The sequence below is a fragment of the Pleurodeles waltl genome, chromosome 4_2 (genome assembly GCF_031143425.1).
Source record: "Pleurodeles waltl isolate 20211129_DDA chromosome 4_2, aPleWal1.hap1.20221129, whole genome shotgun sequence".
Classification (NCBI taxonomy): Eukaryota; Metazoa; Chordata; class Amphibia; order Caudata; family Salamandridae; genus Pleurodeles; species Pleurodeles waltl.
In genome coordinates, this window is record NC_090443.1 from 591,157,481 (window position 1) to 591,181,856 (window position 24,376).

The window sequence follows — 24,376 nt, forward strand, 5'->3', positions numbered from 1 at the left end:
CAGATGTAGCAAAGGTTTTTATCCATTGTATGTCTACGGGAAAAAGTGTTCGTACATATGGCCCTAAGTCTCTATCCCCTCACATATATGTGCCTGGAAAACTGAAAGTGGAAAGGGACATTTTCAATAGTAGTACATTCCATGTTGTGCCACAGGCAGGTGTATGTTGTCTGACAGATACCTTCATGCATTATAGTATTTCATTTGGCATGAAGAACCGCCTAGCGATGATGGGTATGACAGGTGGCCCAAGATTGTGGGACCAATCTGTGTTTATCTATGTCCTTGATGTGGCACCATGTTGAAGAGTTTACTGCACATGTGTATTGATTGAGGATTGTTCCCTGACTGTTGTCATGTATTGTGGAGTGGCTTGCATTGATGTTGACATCATATGTGTTTGGGTACATGCATTCATCCACAGATAACTAGCATGCTTGGCATGTCCACGATGTGAGTAGAGATGTTGCTTCTCATTGGAACACAGGTTGGAGTCCTATTTGTGGTTGTGAGTTCTGTGTCTATACAACATTCAAGGGACAGATGAATACTACAGACACACTCAGATGTTGTCATTGTCATGGGTGTCATACATTAGTGGTAACTATCTTGGAGATTACCGATCTTTGTTGTGTGTATCCTTGAGACATTGCTCCATGACATATTCAAGCTAACATCAATGGTGTTCCTTTTATTGACACATGTAACGCCGCTCTATGTGTCACTGATGGGACCTCCTTGTCTCTATTGTGACAGGTGTCACATGTAGATCAGTGCATTGTTGACATGTGGCCATTATAACATTGGTATTTCTATTTACCATACACCAGGATATTGCACTTTTGTATCAGAGTTAGCTGGATGTCATTGGCTTCATCCCAAATTGTTCCTACATCATGAAAGTGCAAAAGGAATGTGTGCACAGACTTGTGAGTGAAATATGGGTTTGTACTTTACAATAGGATACTTTTGTTGGCTACAAGTTAACTGGAGTCTGCTGCATGTGGCACAGCATTGGGGATGGAGAGATCAACTAGTTGCAGTATGTTGTGGGATTTGTCAGACTTTATCAATGCAATTGTAATAGTCTGACATCCTGATCTTCTTGTGGGCAACTTTGGGAAATCCAGATGGGATGCAAACATATGTTAAGATACATGTTTGTGCCACTTAAATATAACTTTTTGCTGGGGCCTACTTGACCTGATGGTATCGTTTGTCATTCAGAGTTGTGATTGACGTCTTATAAGGTACATGTTGTGACCATATTTCTCTTTCTTTTTTCAGCACCACCACTAGCAAGCAAAGGAAATGGGGCTCAGTTGAGTGGGAAAGCATCTGGCCATGGGACCTCAGGTCAAGATACCACTGACACAGAGGGACTCAGTGGCCTTGATGGCAAGGAGAGCGCCACGGGGAGATGGTATCTAGATCCTCATCATTGGATTCCTCCTCCAGTGGCCATTCCCTTGAGGTAGCGGACCCATCGGGAAACCCCCTGTACCATCCTTATCCACCACCGCCCATTCTATCTCTGCCTTCCCTGTTGTTCTCCACCCAAATGGCCCAGTACGCCTACCCAAGAGGGTTGGAGTCTCCTTTGCTGCAGGCACCTCTGCCCCAGCCCCTGTTAGCCCTGCTGCCTTCAGTGAGAAGGCTATTGACCTCCTGAAGAGTTTCTCTGTGGGTCAGCCAGCCATTGTGAATGCCATCCAGGGATTAGCAACTCAGCTCCAACATACAAATGCATTCCTAAAAGGTATTCATGGTGCAATAACTGCCCTAAAGAGACCTTGCCATGCTTTGGCCTCCACACAGATGGCAGCCAGTCACCCCCACCTTCTGCCCCCTCCAGGTCCCTCTTCCCAGTCCAAATCACACCTTCCCCTACCTACACATACAGATCCTCAGGCATCCACCTCAACAGACAAAAGTAGTGCACACAAACACAAGCACCACAAGACATACTACTGCAAACACAACAACCGTCACTTCTTCCCCTGACACCCCTAACACACCCAACATCACACACACAACATCAAGCATACCTACAGACACCACCACAAAAGTCAAAGCCACTGTACCCATCCTACCCATAGTTACCACCCCAGCAGACCTGCAGACATCTACCCCAAACATCACACCAGCAGACACCACAACTACTGACACACCTCCATCCAGCATATCCACTATACCTGTAATTACCACCCCAACAGACACCTACCTACCCAGCACAGCATCCTCTTGCACCTCCACCCCACCTGCACCTCCACCCCCGTAAACCCAAAACACATAAGCACCCTCGCTCTCCCACCCCACAGACACCCATCACACACAACCATACCACCCATAAGACCACACCAAATACATCCACAACTATACATCCCTCAACCTCAACCTCCAAATCCCAAACCCCTTTTGATGACCATACTCATATGTCCAAAAATGTTTCCTTTGCGAGCTAGACCTTATCCCTGCCCTCCCCCGTACCACACCCAAAAGTCCTCAACCACTCGGAGGACACCCCTTCCACCTACAAGGCCTCCCCTACCCCCCTAAATACCCATAACCCTCCCCCTCCAAGAAAAAGCCCACCCCTCCCAAAACGTAGCCCCCTCCCACTCCCAAACCCAACACCCCCTCTCATATCCAATCCACCCCACCCGACCCTCTGGATAATCCATGAGGTGCCTGCCTACCCCTTTGATGCCCCTTACTGTGGAAGTTACATGGCGGTGAGGAGTCATGTTTGGGCACAACACTGTGCCATGATTTGGACATGTATTGGACTGGCTAATGGCCTTTGGACATTGCTATTGCTCATATTGTTGTTGGCACTAAACCCAAAGAGTTGATTTTGTCGGGTATACCTTTGTCCTGCAATTCTTTTCCTGGCTTTATGTTGTTCCTGAATGGCTTTGGTTATGTGCCTTTAGTTGTGTGTTTATGCCTGCTTGCTGCTTCATGTGCTGTTATCTGCACTATCTGAGTGTGTGTAGTGCTGTTGTCCCCCAAGGGAAGGGTATCTGTTTTGTGTTAAGTATGTGTGTGTATATGTAATGTTGGATTCATAGCATTGTGTACTGTTTGGTATGGTAAATATTAATTTTTGTGTTGTCCAATGTAGGCATGTATGGTGTTATGCTTGTCCCCTGATATGGCTATTGTATACATGTGATGTGTGTATTCTTAAGTTTTGCAGACATGGAGTGTGCTCAGTTGTGCTAGGTTGCTTGCATTTGGGTATTCGTGTGTCCGTTTAGGTATGCATCTCTTGTAGCTAGTTCATGTAGAGGTATATCCCATGATGTAGGAGTTGTATGTGCTTTGTAAACTTGCCCTTCCCCATTGTGTAGCTGTGCATGACAATTGGTTTTGGTATTGTTTGTCCCTGAGATCCATGTAGGGCCATTTCCTGTGTGCATGTTGTTTGAGAGGCCTGTTCTACGTGGTGTGTCCCAGTGCAGCCTTCTTTCATGTATGCTCCTGATGCTCCCATCCCAACTGTGCAGGTATTGTTGGTATGGTGGTCTTTGTGTATTTTGTTTATTTGCTTCTCTGTCTATTGCATAAGCCATTTTGTGTCCATTGTGTTGTAATGTGTTGGTCCACTGCAGTGTTGTTTCATGGTGGTGTATGTATTCCATGCCACATCGAGAGATATATGTGTTATATGTGTGGACAGTCCCTTGCCAGTGTTGAATGTGAGTGTGCGAGTTGTATTTGTATATGTAGGTGTGTTGTTGTTGCTGTGTTTGACAATGTTGAGTAACCTTCAGTATTCATGTGCCTGAGCTGTGTCTTTTTGTGTATTTGTGTATTGTTGCAGTGCAATGTGAGTGTGCTGGCCAAAGTGTGCATATTGTTAGTGTGTAGGTCTCCATGTTGCTGTATGTCAGTGAGTGTGTGTGGCTTGAGATGTGTACCTGCCTGTGACGTACCCCCATGATGAACTACAAGCTGTTTTTTAAGGTTGATGATGCAGGTAGGTATGTGATGGTTGCTGTCATCTATGGGTGTGTTGATTTTGTTGTCTTTCTGCAAGCATGAGCAGAAGCATGATGTTGGCAAAGGGTTCCATGGTGACTCCGAACATGTAAAGCTGTCTGATAGTGAGTGTCTCTCTTTATACTGTCTGTTTCTGCCAGCTTCTCCCTCGTGGTTGAACTGCCATGGTCACATTGGCGGTGTGCAACCTCGTAATGAGTCCAGCGGAAACAGAGGCTCTGCCGGCCTGTTTGTGCTACTAGGTCACAACGGCGGTCTGTGATGGCTGGCAGTGCTGGGGGACTGCTAGTGGTCTTCTGTTTCTGCGACACAAACTCGTAATGCAGCGGTACGCTCTGCCAGACAGTTAGTGGCTGACCTGTCAACATGGAGGTCACAGGACCGCTAAACTCGTAAAGAGGCCCTAAATCAAGACCAGTGTCTTGCTAAGACTTTGATGGGGGAACTTTTGTAACTTTGCTATGAATTATTATTTAACATGTTTCATGTTACAGCTAACATTATTCTCTGGGTAAAGTCTGAGAAATAAAATGGGAATTTGCATATCAAGTGACTTACTCATGCATAGTATTACTCTGGTATGATGCAACATTATTAATACATTTTTCTACCAGGGCGAGGAATGGAATGATCACTTTGGAAACAGTTGTTCCTGCCAAAGGTAAAACAAAATCGATTTCTAAAGTTGGCATGGGAGTGAATACCCTCAAAATTGGTGGGATGTAGAGGAAGGACTTTTCTCAAACGGAAATATATTTTTCTCAATAGAAAAAAATAGATAGATAAAAGGCATTTTATCATGTCCTATTCTAAACTATTTAGACCTGCAGGTAATCACACATTCATAAAAAATTGAAAAAATACATCCAATAATATCATTTTAAACATATATAGTTAAAAACAGTAAATATAAAATATTTTAACATTTAACATTAATATATTTTAAATTAAATATGTTTAAGTAATATTTATACATATATAAATGCAAACATCTACACAAGCACACATATATCTGAATGAGTGTATATTTACATACACATATATAACATAAAACTATTTTAATAATATTAATTATAATCTACATTTTATTTTTTAATATTTTTAAAATATACCAATATAACACACACATAAACATACACATATAAAAATAATTAATAAATATGATAAACTACAAAAAAAGTAAAATATTTCTAATTTAATTATACATAAACCAGTAAACAATATATAAAAATACATTTTCTTAAAATAAATAAATGTATACATATCGAAATATAAAATGAAATAAACACATAATAATCAAAAATATGTAAACACTACTAAAAAATTATTTAACTCCAAGAATAATATATATACTATTAACAGTGCAGTATGTGCAAAAATTGAGCAAGCGTTGGACTCAGGAGGGGTAAAATATACTATTCCCTCTCCAGTGTGTGCATCAGTAGGGAAAGTGTTGGACTCAGGAGGGATTAAATGTGCTACTCCCACTCCAGTAGGTGCAGTAGTAGGGAAAGAGTTGGACTCAGCAGGGGTAAAATGTATTATTCCCACTCCATTATGGGCAACAGTAGAGAAGGTGTTAGACTCAGGAGGGTTAAAGTTCCTATTCCCACTCCAGTAAGTGCAACAGTAGGGAAAGTATTTGACACAGGAGCGGTTACATTTATGTTTCCCACTCCACTGTGTGCAACAGTAGGGGAAGTGTTGGACTCAGGAGGGGTTAAACTTACTATTCCCACTCCAGTAGATGCATGTTTTGCTTCACTAATGTCCGAGCTGAAACACTCATGAACTGACAAAAATCTCTGGAATGCGCTTCTTAGTCTAAAGAAGACATTACTTCACATCATAAGGTTCGTAAAAGGAGATTAGCCTGCTGAAAGCACACGTTTAAAAATGGTTACAGCAATGAAATGATAACAAGTACAAATGATTCTCCACTGCAATATACATAGCAAATACATGTATCTATATTATAATGCAAAGCAAATAATGAATTACAAAATATGCTTCACCATGAGGAAAGGGCACAACTGCTTCATCTCCCTCCTATTCAGCATCAGATTGCCAGATCGCAGAATTGATTGAGGTGTGAGAGAGATCAATTGTCCTCACGGGGAGAATGACACACCCCAAGGCATGTCTGAGATCTGAATTACTCTCCGTCCCCGGTCCATCTGGTATCGGCCTTTTATACTTTGAACAAACAAGAGAGGAAAATTGTAGAACTTCCCTCTCACTGCCGAAGTTTATTTATACCAAAAATGCTTATTGCTTTAGACCAGCTTTGAAAATAACACGTCGGGACTTTACCACAATCCCAAGGTGCCACTTCAAAACAAGACTTTTCCCAGCCATCTTAGTAAATTTTTATCAGCCTAAGCCCTTGGTAGGAAAGAACATGAAACATAAAAACATGAGCACATTGTACAACATAGAAAACTACTTACAGCTTTTAACGTGGCAGTGGCTAATGTTAAAATAAAGGCAAAAGGCAAAATGAAGTTGGTGGTCACTAATGTGACAGTGTGCTGCTAGGCTAAGTGTAACAAGGAGTCAGTGATCAAAAGATAAATATTATTACAATGCAACAGTAGTGAAAAAGTTGGATGCAGGAAAGGTTACATTCACTATTCACACACCAGTAGGTGCAATAGTAGGGAATGCGTTGGACTCAGGAGGGGTTGAATTTACTATTTCCACTCCAGTCTGTGCAAGAGTAGAGAAAGTGCTGGACTCAGGAATGGTAAAATTTACTGTTCCCATTTCTGTAGGTGCAACAGTAGGGACAGTGTAGGACTCTGGAGAGGTAACATTTTCTATTCCCTCACCAGTCGATGCAACAATAGGATAAGCGTTGGACTCAGGAGGAGTAAAATTGACTTTTTCTACTCCACTGTGTGCAACAGTAAAAGAAAGCTTTGGAATCAGGAGGGTAAAATGTACTATTCCCACGACACTGTGTGCAACACTAGAGAAAGTATTGGACTCAGTAGGGGTTACATTTACTATTCCCACTCCAGTAGGTTTAACAGTAGAGAAAGTGTTGGACTCAGCAGAGGCTAGTTGGTGTAAAAGTAAGGAAAGATTTGGTCTCAGGAGGGGTAAAATTGACTGTTCCCATTCAAGTCGATCAAACAGTAGGGAAAGCATTAGACTATGAAACAGTAAAATGTAGTATTTCCACCTCATTCACTAGTACAATACAGAGAGAGTACTTCTGTTCAAACAAACAACATATTTTTCAACTCTTTTAAATACCCAAAAATATAAATTTCTAAACATAAAAATAACATCTCCATTTTAACAAAAAATTAAAAACATAATATAAATATTACACATTTTAATGAATATGATCAAATAACACAAATATGAATAATATAATTAGAATATAATACTCTATTCCTACAAATATATCAGCCAACAATTAAAATGTAATACACATAAACAAATGTAACACAAATAGCATATGAAATAGTGGAAACATTTGTCAAATAAATGAATACATTTTTTAAAATGTATGATTACTCAAATAACTTCCCCACATTCCTCTACAAACTATACAACGCACACCTAAAATATAACTTAACATATATAAGTATACAATAAACAATTTTCAATTAAAAGAAATTAAGAATAGCACAATAATTATCAATAAATAATTTAATTAACTTTCCACCCTGTAACCTAAAAACAACTCCACACCTAAAATAGAACTTTAAAAAAACGTAATTACACAATTTACATAATTATCAATCTAAAAATAATTTGGAATTAGTTATTAATGAATTATAAATAATTTACTCCCTACCCTGTACCTCTATAAACCCCACAACCTGCATCTAAACCATAATTTAAAAATGAATGAATTACATAATCAATTACAAAAGTAATTGAAAATAAATTATTAATCAATGAAAATAAATTTACTTCCCACCCTAAACCCCTACAAACCCGACATCTGCCACCTAAAACGCAAATTAAAATATAAATTAATTACATAATGTACATATTTAATCATCAATAAATAATTATTAAAGATTAGAAATTAATGATTAATTCTAAATAAATTACTTCCCACTCTATATCCCTACAAAGCCCACAACCCACTACAACTCTAAAAATCACAATAAACAATTAAATTTAAAAAAACTAAAAATGTACACATTATATTAAAAACATTAACAATATTTGTACACAATTCATAACATAAATAAAAGATATACTAAAATACATAAAAATGATTTACAAATATTAATGATATTCTTGCATAGCAATATTAACAACAGATATGTTTATCATTGATATTAACAACATAGATATTTTTGTAAACAATATTCTCAACATAGGTTTTTTTTTAACATCTACATTACTTACCCTAAAAAACTATATTCTTATCAACTTTATATATTCCTGCATCACGACATGTGTGGGTCACACTATTAAAAATTCAATATTTCTGTATTTCGCTATTTTAAATTTGATAAGTTGTCTAAACACCAGTAGAGCAAAGCACTCACTGGGTTACTGCTGGAGAGCAAATGCAAATTAGCCTCCAAAAGCCTCAGGGGAGAAAAGTTAACTTTTGAAAAGGAACTTTTCCTTAATAATAAGTACAAATCAGACTTTAATATTAACTTGGTGTTGGAAATTGGGTAACTGGTTAGGGGGGTGAAACTCATCTCAAGCAGCAGCCACAAGTTGTGTCAGAATGAAGTCACAAGCAAACTCCAAATTAACCTGTCCTTTACCCTCTGGTGGCTTGGTACAAAGAAGTCTAGCTTAACTTAGAGGCAAAGCCTACAGTATTTATGCAGCACTTCAAAGAGTAATGAAGTGTTAGATTTGGCATCATTGGCATGGTCTCCCCTAACTTTATGCCTCTACTTCCCAGGTTGTTTCTGTGTGCTGGACTCTGTTATTGCTGTTTGTTTTCTCTGGAAACTTTACCACTCCTGAACAGTGGTAACATTTGAGTGTCCCCTGCATACATTGTATGTGTTTATTGGCTTATCCATGATTGGCATATTTGATTTACCAGTAAGTCCCTAGTAAAGTGCACTAGTGGTGCCCAGGGCCTGTAAATCAAATGCCCTGTAAACATGACTCAGGCCTGCCACTGTAGTGTCTGTGTGTGCAGTTTTAAACTGCCAATTTGACTTGGCAGGTGCACCCACTTGGCAGGCCTAAACCTTCTCTTTTTGTATATGTAAGGCACCCCTAAGGTAGGCCCTAGGTAACCCCTTGGACAGGGTGTAGTGTATGTTAACGGTGAGACATGTACTTATGTGTTTTACATATCCTGACAGTGAAATATTGCCAAATTTGTTTTTGACTGTTGCACGGCCTATCCCTCACATAGGTTAATATGGGGGCTGCCTTTAAATAGTATTAAAGTGAAGATTCCCATTGGGAGCAGATAAACATTTAGAGTGTGGGGTTTCTGAACTCACAATTCAAAAATGCATCTTTTAGTGAAGTTGATTTTTAGATTGTGTGTTTGAAAATGCCACTTCTATAAATAGGCCTTTTCGTGTTTAAACCATTCTGTGACTCTGCTTGTTTGCGGATTCCCTGTCCGGGTCAGTTTGACAGTTGGGCTGTTTGCACCTCTCCTCTAGACAGTGGCACAAAGGGAGCTGGGATGTAGCCTGCATATCCTGATGAGCCAACTGGGCTGAGGGGAGGGGTGGAGTGGTCAGTTACCCCTGAAACAGCTGTGCCTTTCCTCACACAATGCAGTCTCCAACTCCCTGGTGTGTGTCTGGGATCTAGGCTGGGCAAGGCAGGATCTTGAAAACAACAGAGACTTCTCTTTGAAGTAGGCCTACTTCAAAGGCTGAAAGGGGCATAAGAAGAGCCCCCAAAACCCCTGAAAATCAGATTATTTCTGGAACCAAGAGGAACCTCTGCCAAAGAGAAGAGCTGAGAAGCTAGAGGAGGAGTACTGCCCCTTGGCCTGTGACTGTGCTTTGCTGGGTGGGCCTGCAGTAGCTGCTTCTGCCTGAGAGAGGAAAAAGACTGACTTTTGTGTGACTTCCCACTGGTGAAGAATCTCCAAGGGCTTGAACTGAGCTTGTCTCCTGTTTTTAAAGTCTCAGGGACAACAAAGACTTCTATCTGCCAGCACTTGGGCTTTCTGCTGAGAGTCCTGCCTGCCAAGTGGTGCCCTAACCTGTCTCTGGGCCCTTGAAAGGTGCAGCTGGTGGAAAAGAACAGAAATCCACAGAAAAAAACACATTGCCGGGAAATCTTCGACTCACCACCTGCCTCACGGCTGATAAAGAACGCGCTGCCGGCCTCGTGGCTAAAAGTGACACTCCACGTACATCACGGCTGGAAGATTGACGCAACGTGGCTGGAGAAACGATGCACAACACCCTCAGCAGATGCTGTTATTGATGCAAGCCCTCACACAGAGTAGTTTCTTGACACTGTGCGACTGGATTTCAAACCAACATCGCTGGCCGAGGAAAATCAATGCACAGCCTGCCTGGACCCATGGTGCCCATCTGGATCGACGCATCGCTCTCTTGCGGAAGAGAAGAAACAATGCACTCTTGCGAGTGAGAAATTGAATCATTGCTGACTTTTTCCAACACACACTCACCCGTACGGCTTTATTTTGATGCTACCCAGGTACTTTTGTGTGCTACTAGTGTTCTCACTGCTTTCTAAGGATTTAAGACTCTTAGGGATTCATTACAACCCTGGCGGACAGTGGTAATTTGGGGGAAAGGTACTGCCAAAAGGCTGGCAGTACCTTTTCCCAAATTATGACATTGGCGGTTTGGCTCAAGCAAAACCGCCAATGTACCACTCCGTCCACCAGGGTGGTAACAGCCGCCGGGCTGGAGAATTGGGCCTCCAGCCCGGGCGTTGTCACAATCCCATCCTCGAGATTGTGACCCCACCTACCACCATGGTTTTCATGGCATTCTTACTGCCGCGAAAACCATGGTGGTAGGCACTATCAGTGCAAGGGAATTCCTTCCCTGGCACTGATGTGGGTCTCCCCTGTCCCACCATACCCTCCCCAGATTCCTCACCAACCTCCACCTCCCCCTCCCAACCCCCGACATCCACACACCCATACTTGCACACATACACACTCATACACACATGCAGACCCACATCCACCCATGCATCGACACATACATACCCACACACCACAACACACACTAACATACATTGTCGCACATATGCATTCACAACACATAACAGACACATACACTCACATTCAGTGATACACGCACGCATTCCACGTGACTGACACCTGCATACAAACAAAGACACCCCCCCACACACACACAAAACACCCCCACCCACGCACACAACACCCCTCACCCCCCTCTTCTGTCGGAGAACCCAACTTACCTGCTTGCCGGCAGGAGACCAGATGCGGCGTTGCTGCCAGCAGCAATGTCCACCACCTAAACACCGCCAGGCCGTATCATGCAAAATGATACGGTAGGCAGTGTCTTGCTGGCATCTGTCACCATGACTGTCGATGGAATTCCGCCAGCATTCTGGCAAAATTCTGCCAATGGTCATAGTGCGGTTGGCGGCTGGTAGCCACGGCAACGGTATGTTGGCAGCCATCACCGTGGCGGTAGGCAGCATTTTCCGCCAATGTCATAATGAGGGCCTTATTCTTTTTGAAATTCATATCTTGACTTATATACGTTAGATGTTTTTCATTTTTCTCTTGTTTCGTTTAGATAAATAATATCTATCTTTCTAAACCTGTGTGGTGTCATTTTGTAGTGTTTCACTGAGTTACTGTGTGTGTTGGTACAAATACTTTACACATTGCTTCTGAAGTTAAGCCTGCTTGCTTGTGCCAAGCTACCAAGGGGGTCAGCAGGGGTTAACTGAGGGTGATTCTCCTTTACCCTGACTAGAGTGAGGGTCCTGGATTGGACAGGGGGTAACCTGACTATCAACCAAAGACTCCATTTCTAACAAAAGTGAAAACACAACACCCCACACCATTTACAAATAATAGAATCAAATGTCATAAATTATTTAAACTCAAAACAACAAAAATCCAATAGGTAGAAATGGAGATATGCAATCTTAAAGTTTTGAGTGAAAATAGCGCATAGAAGCAAAAAGCGCTAGTTGTGGTTATGTGAACGGGCCATACCAGGACAAAGTCACAAGTTCAGGCCAACCGCTATGGAGCATGGGCCGGATAAGGGGACCAAATTACACCAACTGAAAAAAGAACCTTAAATCGGGGTTGAGTGTTGTGAAATCCTGATTCTGTTCTGAGGAGCTGCAAGGCTGCAATGTGGAGTTCTGTATAGTTGTTGAGGATGCCGTTGGTGAGGAACTTTAAAAATATGTAGCCCTCCATTGAAGATGTGTTGTGTAGTGGTGTTTTGGAAGAAGCTGAGGGGCTGCAATCCCAAGTCCTGCAGCATCGTTGAGAATGTCTTCAACGACGGGCTTGCGATGCAGAGGCCTGTAGTGAGGATGCATTGCGCTGTTGCTGGTCCACAGCGGAGCTGCCATAAGATGGTGTTAGCTGCATCTTTTCTGCTCACAGGACCACAGCTGGGCTGGCAGAGCACCTTTATGGTAATTTCCATTGGTCCCGGACTGGGGTGGCACAACCTGTGGGACAGGACTCATAGCAGGCAGAGTCAATGTGCTTGGTTCAAGGTGGTTGCAGCCTTTTATGTCCCTGAGGCTCTAATCAGAAGACCTGCCAACCAACACTTGGAGTCACTCTGTTGGTTCAGGGTTCAAGATGCAAGTCTAGTCCTTTTCAGTCAGACATCAGGGCAACAGAGTAGCAGTCATTCTTGCAGAGCAGCACAACAGTCCTCCTGAGTTTTTCACAGGTCTAGGGGTGTTCTGAAGAGTTGGGCCTGAGGGTCCATTATTTACACCTGGTGCCCACTTTGAAGTAGGAGAATATTCTGAAAGTTTCTGCCTCCAGAGGCGCTTGGAATTTCCTGCCTCCCTGCCATGGCCCTAGCTTGTCTAAGGTCACAAAAGATTAGTATCAAAACCATCTGTGACTGTACTGGGCAGATACTTTGTGATGTTCAAGTGAGGTACATTTTTGCTTTTTCCCTCTCATCAGGTCAGAGATGGCCCAACCTACTAGCACCCATTCCCCTTTGTTTCACTGTCTTGAAATAATACACAATGATCAACTATAAGCTACACATAGACACGTGACACAGACTAGAGTCACTAAATGATGGGAACATAGAAAACGCCAACTTTCTAAAAGTGCCATTTTCAGAATTGCAACACAAAATCTGACTTTACCATTAAAGAGTGTTTTAAGTTACAATTCTTTAGACACTAACTATTCCTATCTGCTTCCAATTGAAAGTTATCACTTATTAAATGTAATAAGTTAACCTAATGTTATTCTATGGGAGAGTTCGGCCTTGCAGTAGAAAAACACAGTGATGTTCGCAACCAAGATATATGTAAAAGTGAAAAGTGCGTGTCCAACCTTTTAAATACACTGCACCCTGCCCTATGAACTATTTAGGGCCTACCCTGGAGGAGACCTACACAGTTACACTGTCTACCAGTTGCCAGAAGATCCGCCTTCAAGCTACTTTGTACCACCCACAAAGCAATACATGGAACAGGATCACTTTTCATCAGGAATAAACTCACCAAATATTCACAACAAAGAAACCTCTGCTCTAGATGGGCACTCCGCCTCAAAACCTCAGTATACAACAAAAAAAAACATGGGTGAGACATTTGTTCAAGCAGCCAAACTATGGAATTCATTACCCCAACATAGGATATACATATAGCTATCTTATCTTTAGAAGACTACTCAAGAGTTGGCTCTTTCCTAGATGACCACCACACTCACAACACAAATGTACAGCATTTGCTAATGTATGTAAACATGTATAATTTGATTATATGTATGCATTTAGATATGTGCATTTCCTTGTACAAATGATATATATATATATATATATATTTCTAAAACAAACAAAGGTTGCAGGGACGTTATAGATAGTTTAAGATTTTACACACACAAAACCATAAGCCCTGAGGTAACTATAACTTGTGCCCCCACCATGCACAGTTTTTTTCTGAAACATTTTACTTCATATACTACATTGATATTATTAATGATGTTATCAAAGATGTAATTTGTGCTATAATTTGTGGGGTAATTAGTCCATGGCAAGGGTGCTTTCAGATAATTCTAATTATGGCAGTTGAATTTCTTTGGTTTTGTACGTTTAAAATGTGTGCCTAAGTATATCATCCTTGTAACCTTTGTTTTTTTAAGTGAATTTCAATGGTGTTTTTCTTTCTATTTCCTAACAATAACATCCCTGTAACCTTTGTTTTTTTTCCAGTGAATTTCAATCATTTTTTTTTAAAGTAAAGTAATTTTATTTACTATATGTTAATTCAACCACTGCCAGGCATGGCCTTGGGCCGTGAATGGTGAGGGTTGGCCACAGGGCCTGGACTGTACTTTCCAGAAGTGGAGCTTCAACGTAGGCACCTGCTTTGTTTGTACGTAAAAATGCTTGCTGCTGAGGTTTAATTTCTATAAAATGAGCATTATGCCAGAATGAATCCTGCCATGTGTATTTCTCAAAGAAGAGGCTACTATTTTCTGCAAAATGTCTACCCAGCTGCGATACTTTTGACTGGCTACTTAGGGCCTCATTACAACATTGGCGGGAGGCAAGCGCCGCCCGTCAAGTTGTAACCGCCGGGCAGCCGCCAATGCAGCCGCACTCCCACGGTGCCCATTTTGACATCCCCGCTGGGCCGGCGGGGATGTGAGCCGCAACATGGGAGCCGGCTCCAAATGGAGGCGGCGGTGTTGCGGCCGTGCGAAGGGTGCAGTTGCGCTCATCGCGCTTTTCCCTCTCTGCAAAGCAGACAGTGAAAAGCTGCATGGGGCCCTGTCTGGCATGGGCAGTGCAGGGGCCCCCAGGGACCCCACGACTCCCCGTTCTGCCAGCCTTTTCCTGGCGGTTCAAACCACCAGAAAAAGGCTGGCGGTCAGGGACTCGTAATCCCCTCGGCAGCGCTGCAAGCAGCGCTGCCCAGTCGGATTATCACCACCGGGGCAAAAGTGGCAGAATACCGCCGGCCCCAGTGGTGCGACTGCGGCGCTTCCGCCGCAGTCGTAATACTCCAGGAAGCACCGCCAGCCTGTTGGTGGTGCTTACTTCATTTTAGCCCTGGCGGTCTCGTACCGCCAGGGTCAAAATGACCCCCTAAATGAGTGCTGCCTACTTAGCTAAATGTATAATCCACCTCCTACTCCACAGCTGCTTAAAGGACAGAGTGGAAATGTATCAATTGACCTTGTATGTTTGTAACTTTGTCAATTTTAATGAGTCTTCATTAGAAAATTTTCATGGTGGAACTGCGAATCTGCGGTTCCACATGAATCTTTTTTTTATTTTTTTATTTGTGGGGAACACAGGAGTAAACCCCCACAGTCCTAGCTAGCTCACGACTTCTGCGAGAGCAGGCTTTGATCCTGCAAGCAGGGTGCTGCTTTCAATAGCAGGTCCCTGCTTGCAGGAGCAATATTCTCATCTGTTTGCCTGCACACATATTTGCTTGCAAGGAAACAGATGAAAACTCTGCTTTCAGCAAGCAGAGCTTTTGAGCAGCGCCTGCTTGCAGAAAGCAGAGTTATGTTACTTTTGCTTAGTGGGAACTGTCAGCTCCCACAAAGCAAACAGTTACCTCCCAAGGGTAGGCACCTTGGAAGGTAGCAGGAGCTGGCCCTGGGGAGGTGGTAGTGGTCCCAGGGCCATCTATAGCTCCACATGGGGGCCACACGGCCCCCCACCAATGTCTATTTTAACCTCAGAGTGGTGGTGGTACCAGGCTGGGGGTCCGCAACTGACCGCATTCATTGTTTTATCAGGCCACCCAGGAGGTGGTGCGGCCCCAGGAATTAAGAGGGGCCATGAAGCGGTTGTTTAGCCATTTTAGCTATGATTTGATATGTTATTTTGGTGAACTAGGCCTGTCGATGTGCCCTTTAACCTAGATATATTTTATTTAGCATAGTTTTATTATTTTAACATTAGCCACATTTGAAGTCTTGTTTTATTTTCTCTATCTAGCTGTTCTTTGCCTAGGTCTGCACTGCGTTCTTAAACAAGACATTTCTTTCACTCTGTGCTTTTCCCAGGGCTGCAGTAAGATAGGTTGCTAGCAAAAGTCGTACGCTTTGTCTCCAATGTTCACAGAAACATACACACTGTTACATGGGGATCCTTTCTTGGAACAGCTGTTTTATTATACTAACACTACTTTGACCCATGTACGTTAGAGGGAGATTCCAGCCAGATGACCATGACTGTATGCCGATTGCTTTGCTACAGCTGCTTATGTAGACTACATGCCGTTTGCTCAGGTCTGCGGGATAATTTAGTCCTAGGGGGGAAAATGAAGTGCAGAATTAGAGCCTAACATGGTGTGCTCTAACATGGCCTAGGTAGGAACTATCTCTACAAACCTTAGTGACACTATTGTAGCGTTATTCTTGTGTTTTACTCTCCTTGTCACACTTTTGATCTTATTGTGCTTCATCGTCCTAGTTATTGCAATACGTGCGTTGTTATCTAAGATGCAGTTACTTCAAAAAAACCTTATTGAATTTTAGTCTACCTCTGATTGTCCTTGTACATGTGACACTAATGTAACTGTCAAGAAAGACTCCACGCATGCAAGTAAACGAAACAGAGCATACCTCCAAATTGTGGAAGTGTCAAGTTGTGCTAATAAGCTCCAATGGCCACTAATGTTATAGAACTTAACGTACCACAAGATGAAAGGAGTATCCGAAGACCATGATAGGCCTAAAATGTGGAAAAAAGGGAACTGTGCAGGAAGAGATAATGAGATACACATTTTGAGCTAAGGTCAAAAAGACAGATGGTTGGAGGACAGGGGCAATTGAATGGAACTAAATCCAAAGATGTAAATGTGCTAAAGTAAACACCAATGACAAAAAATATCAGTCCCCCTTTATAAGAAAATATATTAATTTTCTCTTCACTGCTGTTAAATCTAAAATGGCAATAAAGGAAAGTAATATAACAATGACTCAAATACAACTGTCTCCCTAATTGTTTGGAGCTGGAGACTCCAACCGAAATCTATTAGATGTTTTCTTGGTACCAAAAACTATTAATGTGCATTCTAGTAAATAATTATTTAAAGTAGGTGAGTTGTTGGATGAGATTTTATGGTGAATTGGGGCAAAAACGGCCCGCTCAGAAAAGCGTAGACCGTTATGAGAAATGGCATGAATTATGTGAATAATAAAATTGCTTGAAAGCAGAGAATGGCGATTTATCCAAAATAAAAGATAACATTTTTTATAACTAGACTAACAGGGAGAACAAAAAATATATATGGCGCACAGCCGTTTATAAACGTGTATGCTGAGTCGACATAGCGTAGGAGCAGTTATAAAGCGTGTCACCAAGCTCTAAATATGGGACAAAAGAGTGCATCCTGCCTTCAGCAAACAACGGGAATGTTGACTCTGTCTGTTAACGGCATCACATATGAATTGCGCACCGGTAACCAGCTGCTGTTTTATGTGTGGCTGAAAATAGAAAGAGAAAACGGACTCCAACAGAGCCGATTTCAGTGAGCGCCATGTTGGGAAGGGATCTCAATCTTAAGGAACTGTAAGGAAAGAAATGGTGCGTGTGTCCCTTGTAAAGGTGACAGTGCCATGCAGATGCAAGAGAAAACAACACCACATAAAGGAATATGTGTGCCCAATATATACAAAAGCATAAATAAAGATTCATACGTTGCCAGTCATTTCCATGATCCAATGCAAAACAAATACAATCGTATATGAACAATTAAGACATAGTTGTGACATAGACAAAATCAATCAAAAGGGCAAATGAAAATATGTAAATTAACAATAATTTCCATATTGATTAAGAAACATATGCAGTCACACATAAGAAGTGAGATATGGTTAAGGCCTAAAAAATATAATTTAAATGCCACAAAAATTGTAATACAATATGTGACAAATTGCAACAAGAAAGTCCCATATTGTACATGCAAGACACAAATGTCATGGTGGTGATCATAATTCCACAGAAATTGTGTTGTTGAGAAAGAATGGGCTATAGAAAAACATGTAGATCTTTGTCAGAGTTAAGACCCTCCTCAACTGCCTGTAGTTTAATGATCCATCTACTCTCAAGTTGTCTAAGCCAGAGAGTCTTATTACCACCCCTTGGGCAACTGCCTAGGGTGGCAATACAGGGGTGTGGAATTTATTAAAATATCTACTTGTCCAGGGGACAGGTTGCTTCTCAAATCTACTTGTCCTGTAAAATGATCTACTTGTCCCTTTGGTGCCATGTAGTGTGGCGCCAAATTACGGCAGCAATCTCATTATATAAGAGCTCTGATAATAACCTCTCGGATTATGCCAGGGCTACTACCATAGTAGGGCTTGAATACTTGCAGTTTCAATTCCTACTGTAGCAATTTCCTTATTTTGCCACCTTTCTGCAGATCTGCATACTGGGGCTGGAGGAAGCAGTAAGCAATAGTTCCAGGGCTGGAATGCCTTTGGGTCTGCAAACCTACTAACCTGCATGTTTTAAAGATTTTCACCAGCTTCTCTCTAATATTTTCCCATAATAAGAAAGGTTGGACATTTACTCCTGACAATGGCAGAATTAGAACTTCTTCCAGGGTTGGGAAGAAAGTGGCTGGAGGGAAAATGAACTTGCAAATGCTCAATAGATTTTCACATGAGCAAATCTACACATGCGTATTTACCCATGCTAAAATACAGTTCACAAATATTTTATAGGGGTACAACATATACCATGGGTGCCCTTTTATGACTTTCTTTAAGAATCTGGGGCCACATGTAGGTAGGTTCAAATTTGCGACCCGCAAATTGTGAGTCAGAGCGAGTCGCAATATGCGAGTCGCAAATCCGAATGTAGGATGTTGTCCCTGACACCATCCTACATTCGCAAGGGCTTCGCAAATGCCCACCTCATGAATAATCATGAGGTGGGTCGCAATTTGCGACCCCCTTGCGAATGGCCGCCCTCACAGGGATGGTGGCCTGCTGGAGACATCAGACCACCATGTCTGTGACTGCTTTTCAATAAAGCAGTTTTTTTTTTTTTTTTTAATGCAGCCCGTTTTCCTTCAAGGAAAACGAGATGCATTACAAAAACGAAAAAAGAAACGTTTTCGTTTCATTTTTTCAGAGCAGGCATTGGTCCTTAGGACCACTGCCTGCTCTGAAAAAATGTTTACAGTGACATTCACAATGGGGAAGGGGTCCCCTGGGGACCCCTTCCCTTTTGCGAAAGTGTTATCACCCATTTGAAATGGGTGCAAACTGCGATTGGTTTGCACCTGCGTTCGCAGAACAATCCTACATTGCACTGCAAGTTGCAATTAGGAAGGGAACACCCCTTCCTAATTGCGAGTCACAAACCCGTTTTGCGATTCGGTAACCAGGTTACCGAATCGCAAAACTGGGTTTGTGCATCGCAATGTGCTTTTTGCACGTCGCACACAGCGCAAGTCACTGTTTGCGACATGCAAAAAGCTACCTACATGTGGGTCTTGGTCCCTAATTATGTCTGGTGTTAACAAAGACATTTTGTTTTTATTAAACTTCTATTTCTCTCTCTTTCGGCTGGCTTTACTGTGAGTGATTGCATTCTGCTCTTCCACAAGGAGCATATTGGCACACAAAGTAGTTTTGTTCAGTGTCAGGAACTACAGTGGCAATCAGTGACGTAACGAAACTGGAGGGTGCCCCTTTGCAAAGAACTTGGAGGAGCCCCCTATCCAGACTCACTCAGGGCAGGTGCTGTGCTGAAGGGGCCCCCTGGAGGGCGGCTGCGGGGCCTTTGTTATGCCACTGGTGGCAATGTGTGCTTTTAGAGTTCAAAAACGTTTTTTTTTTTTTTTGCCAGTGTTTGTTACAATGTTGAGGGCCTGGTAGATCCCACAACAATAAAGTGTTACAAAAGCCATGTCAAAACAAGACACGCATTGATGAAACTAAAAGACTTATAAAAATATGTCAGATCAGTTGGCTTTGTCAGTGTTTGTTTATTTTCATGCTTCCCGTAATCGTGTTGAAAATGGTTACACTGATTTTCCATTAGAAATATTTTTGGGAAATACTAGCATGCATCAAAACATTTTACTAAATGACACTTCATTTGCATCTAATCAGAGAGCATTCTGGGAGCATTATACTTAGCCTCATAGACTAAACTTTTCAAACATGTGTATACACGTTTGTTTTTTTGTACTGGAACCAACGTCAGTAGTGAAGTGTGACCTTAAAACATTTATTTACAGCACTCACCCTAATAATGAAGGCTTTCAAATAATGAACCATAAATACAAGTTCGAACAGCATTATCTATTGGAAACACATTACCTCAACTTCTCTGTAAACAGGCAATCAAAGGGTTTGTGCTGCAGAGGGTTGGGCCTACTTGTCCCAAGGACAAAGTAAACATAAAAACTTGTTGCCCTTGACCCCAAACAAGATGTCCCGGGCGATAGGAATTCCACATCCCTGCAATACCATGTGTACTTGTACTTATGCCCAGTCTTTCTTGCAACGGATGTTCCGCAAACGGATAGCCACGGATGTTCCAAGTTGTAATGTACCGCAAATGGATAGCCATTGTTGTTGTTTCTGATTGCCCTAATATGTTCCTGTAATCTTTCTTTGAACAGTCTGATGGTACTACCAACATAAATCTTTTTACAGGTACAAATAATGCAGTATACAATGAACTTGGTGTTGCAATTCATGAATTGTTTAATGGTATGGGTCATGCTTGTATTGTAACAAAATTCCTTTGCTTTATCCAAGGCAAATCTGCATACATTACAGTGACCACATTTGTAAAAACCCAAGGGTAGTGAGGGAAGCCAATAGTCCTTTGCAACTGTTGGTAAAAAACTGTGGCACAATTGGTCCCTCAGAGTGCGCCCCCTACGGTGAATCATATCCGGTTTCTTAAGGGTCTCATCTGATAATAGTATATGCCAGAAGCTCTTAAGGATCTTGAACACATCTGAACTGGCACAACTGTAAGTAGTTATGAACGATAATGATTTCTTTTTATCAGCCTGTCTATGTGGCTTTTTGGTAAGTAGGGATGCTCTATTCACTTTCACTATCCTATCATGTGTGTTGCTCAGCAATTCCTTGGAGTAACCTTGATTCAAGAAGCGATGTTCTAGTGATTCTAGCTGTTTGGGGAATTCTTGGTCTTCTTGACAATTGCGTCTAGTTCGGACAGCTTCACCAAAAGGGATGGCTTTGATTTGAGAATGTGGGTGTGCACTACTGGCATGTAGAATCGAGTTGAAGGCCGTTGACTTCCTGAATAGTTTAGAGCAAATGCGGTTCCCCTTGATGTAAAGTGTCAGGTCTAGAAAATCTACACTGACTGTGCTGGAATGGCTAGTGAAGTGTATATTGTAACAGTTGGTGTTCAAATATTTGGTGAACAAATCTAGTGTGATGGAGATGCCTGACCAAAAAAGGAGAACATCATTGATGTACCGGTCCCAATATAGGATGTGCTGCGTGAGCTCTGGGGGGCCTCCATTCCACATGTGGTGGTGTTCATAGTATCCCATGTATAAGTTGGCAAAAGAAGGTGAAAATTTGGCTCCCATGGCGACCCCTTGTTTTTGTCTGTACCAGACCCCCTCATGTAAAAATACATTGTTGTCCATAACAAGATCAATCAGATCCATTAGCATGTTGGAATGTTGCAAACGTTTTGCTTCCCTTTTGTCCAAGAAATACTGAATGGCAACCATACCCTTTTCTTTAGGTATGCAGGTATACAAAGAAGTAACAACAAGTGTTGCGAGAATATGCCCATCAGTCCATTCATAGTCGGCAATGAGACTGAGGAGATGTGTGGTGTCTTTGATGTATGAGGGTAGGTTGCAAACAAAGGGTTGTAAATGAAGATCAATAAATTCGGAACGTTTTTCAGTGGGGAAATTGATACCAGAAATTATGGGTCTGCGAGGTGGAAAGGCTGCCTGTTTGTGTACTTTAGGGAGAGTGTAAATGCATGGAAAACTGGGCACAGTGTTGAAAATGTATTTGTGTTCCAGATCTGTTAAGAGACCTCTGTCTCTCCAGAAGCCCAGTTTGGTCTCTACACCTTTGGTGATACTGCCTATGGGGTTACTGTAGATCTTACAATAGGCCTCTTGATCTTGAAGTTGCCTATCAATTTCTTCAATGTAGTCTTCCCGGTTCATAATGACGATGTTTCCCCCTTTATCTGCCTCTTTTATTACTATGTCTCCAATATGGTCAAAGGAACGCAAAGGCTTGTTCTCCTGTGGACTCAAATTGTGTGACCATGTTTTGCATCCATGCATATAGTGGTTTTCCAATTGATAAAGATCTTTGGTTACTAGTTTGTAAAAGACATCAATTGAGTTGTCTAGTGATAGAATTGTTGTGTACCTAGAACGAGGTTTGAGGCCACTGTTACATGTTGCTGAGGTCATAATACCCAAATCCGCTGAAATATCATCACAAGTAGGTACATTGTTGCTGTTGCCAATGTCCTCCAAAGAGATTAGGGTCTGTATATCTCTTATGTCGCCAATAGAAAGTTCACAAGGGACTATGTCCTCTCTGTTATCAAGAGATCAATGTGTATCCCTGTGAAATCCGGAAATTACATTGGTACAAAACCCAAACCCTTCCTAAGAACACTTAGTTGTTCATCATCAAGTGTTATATCAGATAGATTCATGCACAAAGATCATCACTGTAAGTGATGTGGTTTCCTAATTCTTCATATTGCGTGCAACTGATCTTGTGGTAACTCCGGCTTTGTTTGCTACCGGTTCCGACACCTTTTCTCTTCCCCCTTCTGGTTCTCTTATGTGTGTGGTCTGTGCCATTCTGTTGTATTTTTGGCCTCTGTGGAACCTTTCCATTTCTAACAAAAAAGTAGATTTGTTGTTGGTGGTAGTTCTTTGTTCTTGTGGGAGGCTACTGGCTTTCTCACTTGTAAAACTGAAGCAGCTGGACAGGTCTGTGTCACTAGTTGTAAAGTTGGACACAGTTGATACTGCTGGTAATGATGCCCTATTATCCTGTCTCTCCTAGTTCATATTATCAAACTTATGGGCATATGTAAAAACCCTGCCTTTAACGTAATCACTGGCATTGCGTCTTAATTTGCAGATTTTCTTCTCCTTGATATATTCTTGGTGTTTCTGAAGTACATCTCTTAAGATGTTGTAGTTTTTGCCTATTGCTTCCTTAAGATTTGTGTCCTGAATCCCTTTTTCTAGGACCTCGATGTCTATAAGTAAGCATTCTCTCTTTTCTTTAGCGTCTCTAATAAGTATATCCATAATTCCGAAGGAGGAAGTTATCAATAACTGTTCCCATTCTTGTAACAAAGTGGGGTTGAGATCCCCAAATGACGGGAAAAGTATAACTCGGAGCCCCCTCAGGATTTGTTTGATCTGTACGTATCTTTCTAGGATAGTAAAATCCCACCACCTCGAGAGCTCCTGCTTTTTCATCCGTTCCAATCTTACAAATGTCATTTTTAACCCCTCTTTTTTGTTGCTAATGTTGTTATCGGGAGTGACTACATTTGTGTTTGTATTGAAAAGTTCTTCTAGTAGGGCCTCTATTTGTCATTAAAAGTCAACATCTTATAGTTTCAAACAGATAAACAGTCATTAAGCAAATGAAAAAATACAGTCAAGAATGTAAAATATGTTTAACAAATAACATAGAGCTTGGAGTGCGTCTCCGTAAACAAAGTATATATATATATATACAAGTAACAACAAAAGTTGTGGCTGTGTAAAAATGGTGCGCACTTCCAGAAGGTAAGCTAGCGTCTTGATACAAAGTCCATGATAGTAGAGTCTATGTTGGAGAAAGGAGTGCCCAAGTGGTTTGGCACCCAGCCACAGGGTGCATGAACTGTCACCTTGAGAAGGCGACAGTTAATTTGCGAAAGAAAGAAAACCACAGCACATCGCAGATATGTGGAAGTTTCAATTTATTCTTCTATGGCGTCTCAGGAAGAATATATCACCTGGCCCAGTAAGACACACTGGGCACGGTATCAAAAGGCCAATACAATTCTCATGTTCAGAAAAACAACAGCCGACACTTGTTTCGTCATAATTGACTTTTTCAAGGCTGTGAACATATACAGATGGAATGCGTCAGTCACAAATATTGCTAGTATATTCAAATACTACAATGCCTAGTGTGAGCTGGAGTGAAAATAAGTCTTATGAATAGAGAGAGAGGCCCAATACCGCAAGC

General features: G+C 41.7%; 1 protein-coding gene across 1 annotated transcript in view; it reads right to left on the bottom strand.

Annotated features, from left to right (window-relative positions):
• The window catches only part of DPYD (dihydropyrimidine dehydrogenase), a 3,199,941-nt gene that overhangs the window by 825,001 nt on the left and 2,350,564 nt on the right, over window positions 1-24,376 (bottom strand). The gene's annotated exons all lie outside the window — the stretch shown is intronic.